We start from the raw sequence: 12,645 nt of genomic DNA, 5'->3' as shown, positions 1-12,645 counted from the left end.
TATTGAATCAAATCAATGGTAGTAATCAAATAAAGAATTCAAGTTTCCTTTACATATAACAAAATTTTATATTCGTAAGTCTGTTGTATGGATTTGTTTAAATTATATGTTTTTAAATTTTATATTTAATTTTAAAATATATATTCATAAATAAAATTATCAAATTTTCAAATATTAAGTAATATATTAAATATAATTACATTAAAATTGAAGAAGATGAATAATTAAAGTTTTAATTAACCTATGTTATCTTTAAAAATATGTTGCTTATTGAAATGTAATATGATTTATTATTTCTCTAAGTAATAATAGTCAAATATACAATGAAATGCATAAATTTCAAACGAATGAAAATATGATAAATATGAATGTATAATGGTTTTTTTTTTTAATAAAAAGCTATATATTAATTATTTTAACATGATTTTTTTAATTAATGTGAAGATATTAATTTTCAATTTTTTAATATTATTGAAGTTTTGAATTTTCAATCTTGGCATAAATGTAAATTCTATTATTACTATTATTCACACAATAATTATATTATTCTTACTTGTTGTTTTTTTAAACATTTATAAATAAGAATTCTAATTTCAGTTTTAATATAAGTACGCTTTTATTTTTAAACTCGATTTATATGTATTTATTATCATTATTATAATAATAATTGTTGTTGTTTTTATTTTTACTATTATTATTATGGTTATTTGGATAAAATTTATAATAATAATTACTTTAATTTTAATATTTATATGTTAAAAATTTAATTCTGGTAAAAAAATTAAAAATATATTTAATACCTTTTTATTAGAAAAATTTATTTAAGCTTAATTGTTATAAATTTAAGTGATTTTTAACAAATAAAAATTAAAATGCTGCTTAATTATTTTGAATAACAAATTAATTTATCAATTAAATAATTTGATAATTGAATTTAAATTCAAAAGGTTTATTGACTTGCTTTGTTTGAAAAAATAAACTAAGGATGCACATATTTTGACAAATGATATACGTATTGCATAAATAACCAAATAGTAAATGATTATTTTTTCAAAAAGAAACTTTAGTAAAATGATAATTTGAAGGTAAAGAATGATGATTTTAATATGGAATAAATATTTCATGTTTTTGAATTTGAAATAATTATATTTATTGTCTGTTATTACAATAATTGACTTTTTCAATTTGTTAAAGTAATAGTAGTTATTATTATTGTTATTACCATTATTACATCTAAAATGTTTTAAATTAATATCTAAAATTATAAAGAAACTATAATTATTATTGATAATTGATGGCTATAAATGAAAATCAATCATTATTATAACAGTATAAAATTCTCCTCCTATAATAAATATTAAATATAATTTTTGTTGAAAACTAAGCATTGATAAGAAAACACTAATAATATTTAAGAATTGTAAAATTAAAAATAATCATTTGTTAACAAATAAAATTAACAAATATTTCATATATGAAATTAAAATTATGTTAAGTTACTTGATTTTTGTTGAAAACCATTAAATAAAAGAAACGATTAAAAACATGAAAGAATACATAAATTCGATAAATCTAATGTTTAAGATTGTTCACAAATCTATTTTTCATTCAGAAAAAAACATAAAAATAAAATGGATTCATAGTAAAATAAAGTAAATAATAATTAATTTATTTAAATCATTATAAAAGTAAAAATAGCCATTGGATAGAAAATTAAAATAAATAATAAAAATGTAATATATATATATATATATATATATAATTAAAATTAAATTAAGGTACATAATTTTTAGTTTGGAATTAAAATTCCTATTATAAAGTGAGATCAACCAAAATAATTGAACAAGTAAAAAAAGGAATAAGAAGAGAAGAAGCATTCAGTCAAAAAACAAAAAAAGAGAAGAAGCATGTAAAATAATCTAAAACAATTGGAAGAAGAATAAGAAATATATGTAAAAAGAAGACACAATAAAAAGTTTAAGAGATTTTTCTCTTTACCTATCTTGTTGCTTGTTTCTCTCTCTCTCTCTTTGGATCAAAGTTAATTTTTCTCTTTTGCTTTTTTTTTTTTAAAGCTTCTAAACGATGAATTAATCACCTATCTCACTACTTTCTGATGATTATGTATGGTCAGATCAAGGGTCACACTAATTCCTTGTAAAAAAAAAAAAAAACACATTTAAGAGATAAGAATGGTTAGTTATTACTCAGTTTCAAAGATAAGGATGATTACTCAAATCATCAACCAACCAAGGAATCCTTTTTTTCTCTAAATTCAAACATGTATATGCATACACAAAACAAAAATAAGATAAATAAGATATAGATTTATATAAAGAAAATTTTGTCAAAATAAAAGACAAAAGTAACAAAAATAAATGCTTAAGCAAGATAAATAAGATGCACATCTACTATCTTCTACTATCTACTATCTACTATCTACTATCTATATAATAAAGCAATGTAACACTAAAATTACAAAATTATCCCTTTTAAATTTTTGACATCTTTCAACCAGAGAACTTATTTTGTATTTTTTTCTTTTTTTTTCTTCTTTCCTTCTTTCATCTCTCTTGGACATTTTTTTTCTTTTTTTTTTTCTTGGTTAAATTACTCATTTGATCCCTATAGTTTCATGATTCTTACATTTTTAGTTCCTATAGTTTGAAAGTGGTTTTTTTAAGTCCCTATAATTTACATTTTAATTCTCTTTTAGTCTTTGTAGTTTAAAGGTGTTCTTTTTAATCCTTATAGTTTGTATTTTAATTCTCTTTTACTCCCTATAGTTTGAAAGTAATCTTTTTAGTTTTTATAATTTATATTTTAATTATCTTTTAGTCCTTACTACAAAAAATATATAAAAATAATTATCTACAAATTAGTTATAAATTATCAACTATTTTTTTTATTACAAATTATCTTGCGGTAAATTAGTTATGAATTACTTGCTAATATTTTTGTAGTTAATTATAATTGATAATATTACTCATATTTTAATGGTAAAGACTAAAAGGGAATTAAAATATAAAGTATAAGATTAAAAAGACAACTTTCAAACTATAGGAAATAAAAAAAATTAAAATACAAATGATAAGAATTTAAAAAATCACTTTACAATGACTAAAAAAAATTAAAAAATATAAACTATAGGAACAAAAAAAACTACTTTTAAATTATAGGGACTAAAAAGATAAGAATTATGAAACTAAGAATCAAATTAGTAATTTAACATTTTTTTCTTTTTTCTTCTTTATTTCATCTTTCTCACCCTCTCTTTCCTTTTTTTATTTTATGTTTTCTCTTTCTTTTTCTTTTTCCTTTTATTATTTGTGTATAATATTTTTAAAAAATATTATATAATAAAGCAATATATCACTAAAATTACAAAAATACCCTTTTAAATTTTTGACACCTTTCAACCAGGGAACCTATTTTGTATTTTTCTTTTTTCTTGTTTTTTTTCTTCTTTCCTTCTTTCATCTCTTTTTCTTCTTATCTCTTTCCTTTTTTATTTTTTTATTTTATGTTTTTTCTTTATTTTTTTCTTTTTCCTTTTATTATTTGTATACAATATTTTTTATTTCCTTTTTTATTTATCTGCAATGTTAATATTAAATGATACAATTTTGACTTGAATGTTTAATAAATTCATATACGAAGTTTTATTAATTATTTTGTTTTGTCTCATATGTTCTATTATTTGCTTTTTAAATAAATAGTTATATACATAAGTCATATTAGAAAAAAAAAATATAGAAATGAACACAATCTGTGCGAATCCACGATTAACCGAGAAGAATAATTTTAGTAATATTTTTAAGACATGACAATAGGCGACCATGCGATTCACGATGTTGCAACTCTCTCTTACTTTTTGACTTTCTTTCACCTTTTTTGTTTTTTTCGTATTATTATCTATTTACTCTGTATAACAAGTAACTATTTTATAATTTATCCTACTCATTTTTCTTAAATTGTTTTTTCTTTCATTTTTTTCTTTTTATGTTATATTATTTCTTTTTGTATTTTTTCTATTCTACATTTTATTTTATTCTCTAACAATTTTAATATTTTATCATAAGGCAACCAAAGTTAATTAATTTAAATTATTTATCAATAATGTCATATATTAAAATACTTTTAGTTATAATAGAGACAAAAAATATGATTGATGATAGTTAAACTTGCTCAAGAAATAGACGACACAATTCTTTCTTGAGTATTTAACACAATTGCATAAAAAAAAAGGCAACAATATTTTTTTTTTTACTTTGGAATCCTATAAAAAATTTACTTAGAAAATATTTTTATATAAATATATAGTTAATATATTAAAATTAATTTATTAAAATTATTTTTATTACAATTTTTTTAAAATTACATACTCACTATATCAAAAATTAAATTAGTTTACTTTTATTTTTTTTCCAATAGAGACCACAACTATGATTAACAAAAAATAATTATTCTCTTCACCATGGGTGAACCGTTACAGGAGAAAGACTCTTTTTTTGAGTATTTAACATAGTTACATATCAAACAATCAACAATATTTATTTTTTAATTTGAAATCATATAAAATAAATTTATATATTTTCAAAAATGAATATTTTGTTAACTAATATTTATATTTTAAGGTTTAAATTTTTGTACTAAAAATAAATTTAAATCTAATTAGTTAATATATTTATTAAAAAATGATTTATTATTACAAAATAATTTTAAAATACTTACTCAATAATATCATAAATTAAATTAATTTTATTTTTTAAGATAGATACCAAAAATATTATTCATGGAAAATAATCATATTTGACATCAGTATAGACAAATTATTATAAATGATAAAACTTTTCGAGTATTTAACACAAATCATATCAAACACTCAACTGTATTTATTTTTAATTTGAAATCCTATAGAACTATTTTTACTTAGGAATTATATAAAATAATGACATAAATGAACATTTTGTTGAATAATATTTATATTATGTGGTTGAGAACTTTATACTATAAATTAATTTAAATCTAATTAGTTAATATATTTATTACAAATTTATAATTTATCTCCATGTTAATAACTTTATATATTAATTTTTTTTTAATTTTTATTTATATGTACATATAATTTTACATAATCATATAATAAATATATTAAATTTAATTTATCAAATATATTATTATTACAAAATATTGCATGGACAATAACATAATAAATTAAATTAATTTTAATTTTTATGCTAGGAATTTCAAGTATCATTTACTAGAATGGGGATGAGAATTTAAGTACCTATCATATACTTATTGTATAATATTTTATTTAAATGCAAGTATTGTTAGCTATTATATATACTACAAATTAATATTTTTACTATATTTTAATAATTTCTTACAAAATAATCTTATTGGTTAATATTTATAGAGCCATGTTGAATTTTATTTTACATAAATAACAAACTATATTCTTAAATTTTTTATTTATTTCATAAATAATCTTCAACTAGGAATAACAAATAACTCAAAATTCATTTTGACTTTGACAAAAATATTCATTTTAACTGATTATTGGTAGAGTATTATATGATTCATTCTTTTAGAAGAGACAAGAATGAGTATCTTTTTATTTTTGTAACCATGGTATTACTAAGAAGTTGTTTATGTGAAAAATAGCTACAAATTTTTGCTAGGGACCTTGACCTCATACAAGGTGAATATTTTCCTTCTAATACGATTTATTTCATACTCAAAGGACAATCATGATTCTAAACATGGACCACTTGATTAAAGGATACAAGTCACTTTCACTTGCATCAATCTTTCTTGATAACAAGAATGAGTATCTAATTATTTATCTGAAGCCTATTATATAATATTTTTTTATAAAAATATATTGAAATATAATAGTGTTGAATTATTTTGCATAAATAACATAATAAATATATTGAAATAAATTAATTAAATATATATTTACTGGAAAATAAATTTAATTTCTTTTCAATATTATCGTAAAAATTATTTTTTTATTTATTGCATGTTCATTTCTAGAGAATAGATAATTATGTTTGTCTTAATATAAAAATTTAATTTTATATATAATACGTTTTGCTAATATCATAAAAAATTTCTATAATTTATTTTTAATTTGAAATCCTATAAGATTAGTTTTACTTAGAAATCCTATAAAACCAATTTAAGTTAATCTCATAAATAAATATTTTGTTGATTAATATTTATATTATAAGATTGGAATTGTTAAAGTAAAAAAAAATCTAATTAGCTAACATATTTATTATTAAATAATATTTTGACTCTATGTTTAAAATTAATTTATTAAATATATATTTATTAAAAATATTTTAAAATTGTTTTATTAATATTATCATAAATTTAATTATTTTAAATTTTTTTGAGTAGAAATTACAAATATCATTATTATCTGCAATAAAACTTTTTTTAAAAAGTATTTTACACAAATATATATCGAAAACTTAATAATATCATAAAAACATAATTTTTTATCCCAATAGTTAACACAACTACACATAAAAAACTCAATAATATTTATTTTAAATTTTAAATTTTATAATATCATTTTTAATTAGAAATCATTTTTACGTAAAATATATAATATTTTCATTAAAATTAATTTAAAGATATTTTTATTACAAGATACTTTTTTTTGCTACGTTATTACAAGATAATTATAAATTAATTACCCAATAATATAATAAATTATATTAGTTTTAATTTTTACATACAATAAAATGTATTTTTATTAAAAAGTAATTTTAAATTACTTACTAAATAAGTTTTTTCTTCAAGTATTCATACAAGTATATGTCAAAGAATCATATCATAAATTAAAAATAATTTTAATTATGACATACATCTCAAATATTATTAACAACAGGAGGCAATCATACTCAGACCCTAAGTTTTTTTTTTTTTTTTTTAAAGTAGGTAATGCAATTGTATACCTAAGAATAACCCATTTTTATTTTTACTTTGAAAACACATTTTTACTTGGTAAATTTTTACATAAATACATAATAACTATTAAAATAAATTTATTAAATATATTTGTATTATAATACTTTTAAAATATTTACTCAATAGTATCATAAATTAAATTATTTTTTATGATAGAGATCAAAAGTATCATTAACGAAAGATAATCATGCTTAACACTATTATAGGTAAACTATTATGGGTGAAATAGCTCTAATTTGAAATCCTATAAAATAATTTTATGAATAAATTACTTTTTAATAATATTTATATCATGTAGTTGAAATTTCTATCCTATAAATTAATTTAAATCTATTAATTAAATATATTTATTATAAAATGCTAATTTGTCTCTCTGTTTAATATATTTATTATAAAATGCTAATTTATCTCTCTCTTTCAAGTTCTGATTAAAAAGTCATCTGAAGATAAAAAATGATAAAATTCAATTGGAGAAATAAAAGAAAATGTTGTAATAGTAACAGAGAGAAGTATGAGTAAGAGAAAAATGTCTAATAAAATAGTTTTGATAAAGAAAAACTCTGATAATCAAAAGAATGAAACATACAAATAAAAAGTGGGAGTAGTTCTTAATGAAAAGTTAAGAAAATAAATGAAACTAATGAGAAATTATTAAAAGGAAAGAGAAAAAAAAATGAGTCAACAGAAAGACATAAAAACAAAACTGATACCATCCCCTTTCTTTCTGTCAACATCTTTTTTAAAATATTACATATAAAATTATATATTGTAGCATTTAAATTTATTTGAAATATTATTATCATGAAAATTGCAATTAAATTTAAATTTATTCGAATTTAATTATTTTAAAAAATAATATTGGGATGGGGGGGGGGGGGGGGCAAAAATTTAATATATAGTTAAAAAAATCAGGAATGATTAATTTTTATTATTAATCACTGTTTAATATTTAGTTTTAAAATTATGACCGTATGAATAATAAATATAAAAACAAATATACACATGTTAATTTTAAACAAAATTTAAAACTATGTACGTTAATTTCTTTATAAACCCATTTTTATGTATACTGCAAGATAATATTATATTTTAAATAAATGATTCCATCAATTTATATGTATTTTTCATGTTATTCGTTGTTTTTAAATAAGTATACTGGTAAAAAAATTACTATAAATTTAGTAAAAAAAATTATCAATTATAAAAATGAATATCAAATTTTACTTTATAATAGTCACTGATTGAATTTAATCATATTTAATAAAAAAAATTGAATTTCTCACATTAATGCTACTTATTATACACTTTATGTACAATTACAAATATAAGATGTATTAAAAATGATATTCATGTACATATTTAACGAAAAAATATCATTTAAGACATGATTAAATTGTTCACATTAATACTATTTAAACTAAATGTTTTTGGTCAAATTGAAATTTGTTTCATAATTATGTTATTTGGGTACATTCACACTCTTTTTGGTACTTCCGTAATTCTCTTGTATACCTCAATAAAGCTATAATTATTTATGAAACTTTTTGCATATATTTTATTAGCACCAGTTTAAAATGTAGCATAATACAATATATAAATTCCGGGGACTGTTAATATTTAGTCTAATTGGTGTGTATTATCTTTCATTTTTTAAATGTAATGTAAGAACATTATCGTACTTTATTATTCAACTTAAAAAGTAAAAATATTTTCCAAATATATAGGAGAGAATAGTGGAAAAAAGATAAGAGAGAAAAAAATATTTTTATTTTATAAATTAAATGATAAAATATTATAATATCCTTAAATTAAATTTTGGAAAACAAAACAATCAAATGATTTTATAGTCTAATTTTTTTTTGTTAAATGCAAATATACTTCAACTAGAGTGGATATTAGCATTCTTCATAAATTTATTATTTAATAAAATATAAAAATAAAACACATTATGAACTATAATAACTAAAAATGTATTTAATTATTTATGTGTTTTAATATTAATTAATGGATTGATATTTTTAATCATTATTTTAAATTTGACTTGGTTAGGCACTTCGTGTACCAAACTAAGTGTATCAATAAAATATTTTTTGCCTTTAAAAAAATATTTTAATTTTCCTTAAATATCTAGAGTCCTTATTTTTAATTACGATTGCTCATATAAAATGTTTTAATAACTAAATTAAAAAGTATGTATTTTTTATGCATGCATAATATTTTACTTCTTATTTTTTATTTTTAATCTATAATTAAAATAAAATATTATAACTTCTCTTAAATTTAGTCACATATTTATAAAATCATTATTTTTAATTATTATTGTTTATGAGATAAATTTTAAAGTATATTAATATAGTTCATGTAAAATATAATATTATTTTTAATTATATAATCAACGAACTTAAATTTGGTTATTACATTATTTATAATTTTTCATGAAATAAACGAGTGTTGTAAGATTATAAAAAAAATATAATTGTTCTAAAATCTACCATTAAATGAAATGTTCAAGTATCTTATAGATTTATATTGAATCAAATCAACAACTATAGTTAAATTAGAATTTAAATCAAACGGTTAATAAATGTTCAAATTTCCTTCACATATAATATATTTTTGTTTTGATATATAAGAATTGAATACGTTTACAATAAGTACACGCCTGCTAAATCAATTGAGTTAGACCACGTTGGTTTTACATATAGTATATAAATATTTAAAAAATAAAATAAAAATGACAAAAATATAAATGATTATATTTGTATATACATATAGTATATCAAATCAACAACTGTTGACAAATTTGAATTTTGATCCAATAGCTGACAAAATTTTAAACCTTTTTTTTTTTACATATTATATATTAAATCAATGGTTGTTGTCAAATTAGAAGTTTAATCAAACGGCTGAAAACGTCAATCTTCCTCTACATATAGTATGTCAAATGAGCTGTTCTTGACAAATTAAAAACTTGATAGTAAGTAACTACATGTAGAGACTTTTTAACATTCTAAGAGATCATTTTAAATTTTATTAATATAAAGATTAATGTGACAACATATTATATTTTAGGAATCAATGTTTTACATATGCTGCTTAGAGTATCTATAATGTATGATTATTTAAATAAGTTATTTATTTTAAATTTATCGACCTATCATTCCACATCAATTAAAAATTTTGCATAAAATTTTATTTAAATACTAAAGTTGTTAAAATGAGTGCTCAAATTAATTTTTATTTCAATATTTTTCTTCTTATTCTTTATTTTGAAAAATAGTTAAGCAATGCTAATGATGTTTATATATGAAACACCATATCAAATGCTCAAACGACAACTCCTGGTCCTTTTTATTTTTTTATTATATTAACTTTTATCTCTTATCTTTTAAAAAGTTTAATTTCATACTTTATGTTTTTAAAGTGAATCAAAATGATCACTTTTTTTTTATCCAGGGAGACAATTTTGAACTATTTTTGTATTAATGAAAATGTGAAAGTTTTTCTATTAAATTCACTTACATAAAAATTATAAAATATAATTGATATTCGAATAAAAAAATGTCATAAACGAAACGCATAAAAAATAAATCTGATGAACAAAAAAAAAGAATCTAATATTATTTTTTTTAATTACTTATTGAATTCACTTCTCACGTGATTTTTGTCATGTTATGGGCTTTTTTATATTGGAACATCAACTAGGTTTTAAAATTATGCTGTATGTGAATTAATGAAACACAATTTACATATCGAATCAATAATAAAATAGTTCAAATTGTATTAAAAAATAAAAAAATATTATTAATGACCATATTTACTTATTTAAAAAATATAAAGAATCAATTTAATTTTTTTATAAGATAAGAGATTAAACTGAATATAATAAAAATATAAAAGATTAAAACTATATTTTACCCTTTCATATATCGTTGATAGTAGCTTCGTTTTTTTTTTTATCTTTTTTCTTGTAATAAATTTTCTTAATTCTAATAGAATAATTATGAAATTTTTTATTTCTATTCTACAATAAATATATTTGTAAATTAATTAAAAATTAAGTAAAAAAGGATATGATTTACAAAAGAATAATTAATATTATCTTTAACTTTTTAAATGACAGATAAAAAATAATTGTTTCTTAAAAAAATCAACAATTAAAAATTAACGGAGGGATACATGATAGTTGATACTCCCTCAGTTACTTTAAAATTGTCAAATCTGTTGGAAATTTTGTTTCTATTTATATGTGGTTTGTAAGATTTAAGATTAGATTAATTACTTTTTTTTCTAAGTATACTTTTACTTATTTTTAATATTTAATTAATTTACTCATATATTAATTATAAAATAAAAATAAAAAATAGTAAAATAAAGAAATCTCATAATTACTTTATTATGTTTAAGAAGATTTATTATATTTCTTAATTTTTATATGACAAATTTAAAAGACAGAAAAAAAGAAAAAAGATGAAATATATTATTATGTAGTAATAGTAAAACAAACAAAACATCATCAAAACTAGCGGTAAATTTACAGTTTTCGAATTTTGTGACAGAATGACTAGTCAGCTCTTGGGAAGAATATGACACCTGTAACAAAACAATTTTTTTTTGGTGAAAGTGTAACAAAATAATTAGAAAGCTTTATTTCTGACAAAAATGTAGTAAAATATAAGGAAAAAAAATCAATATGTGTTGAATTAAAATATAGTGTACTAAACAAATTTTAATTATTTTTATCATATTTAATAATAGTATCTTTAAAATATTCTTATTTTAATTGGAGTTTTATTTTTAATAACCTTATTTTGATTGTCATATGCAATTAATGTAGAGGATACTACTTTAAAAAATAAATTAACTTTTCTATTAATACTGTCAAATTAAGTAATATTAACAAAAATTTTTATGAATGTGATTCAACTATTAATAAAATAAAAGACTACAATTTACCATCGAGAGAATGACCAACTGAAATTCATGAAATGATCTATCTCAATCAGCTCACGAAACTCCCCATAAAAAAAAACTAACAAAATACAAGCTTATTTTATGTAAAGAAGCAATAACACTAGCTGTATTTACTTGATCATAAATGTATTTTTAATAAAAATTACCTTTGGTATTTTATGTAATAAAGGAATAACACTAGTTGGTGAGCTGTTGTAAACATTGTTTTGAATAATGGATTCGAACGATCAGTTCAATTGAGGATCGGCGATGACCGATCTAAACATTCTTAAAAATTGATATATTTTAGAATTGGTGGGAACCAACAAAAAAATTGGTCAAACGGGCCCAATAATAATGAAAACCGAAGTTGAATTGGCATAGAAAGCCGGTCTTCTTAATTTTTATTTTAACTTTTAATTTTTTATTTAATCTAATTTTTAAGAAAAATAAAAATATATAATTTAAATATTTCACACATTTATCAATTATTTTATCTACTATTATTAATTTTTATCAATAAAACATACAATTTAGTTATTTATATTAATTTATAATTTTTAAGATCTTAATTTTTTATAAGTTTAAATTTTTTTTATTACTTAAAATATTATATAATATTAAAAAATATATAACCAATTCAATGATTGAATGCTTTGGATTTTAAAAATGTTGGTTGTAATGCAGACTTTGAAATAGGAG

This window comes from Glycine soja, chromosome 6 (assembly GCF_004193775.1).
Source record: "Glycine soja cultivar W05 chromosome 6, ASM419377v2, whole genome shotgun sequence".
In the NCBI taxonomy this organism is placed as follows: domain Eukaryota; kingdom Viridiplantae; phylum Streptophyta; class Magnoliopsida; order Fabales; family Fabaceae; genus Glycine; species Glycine soja.
Note: the sequence above shows the minus strand (reverse complement) of the source record.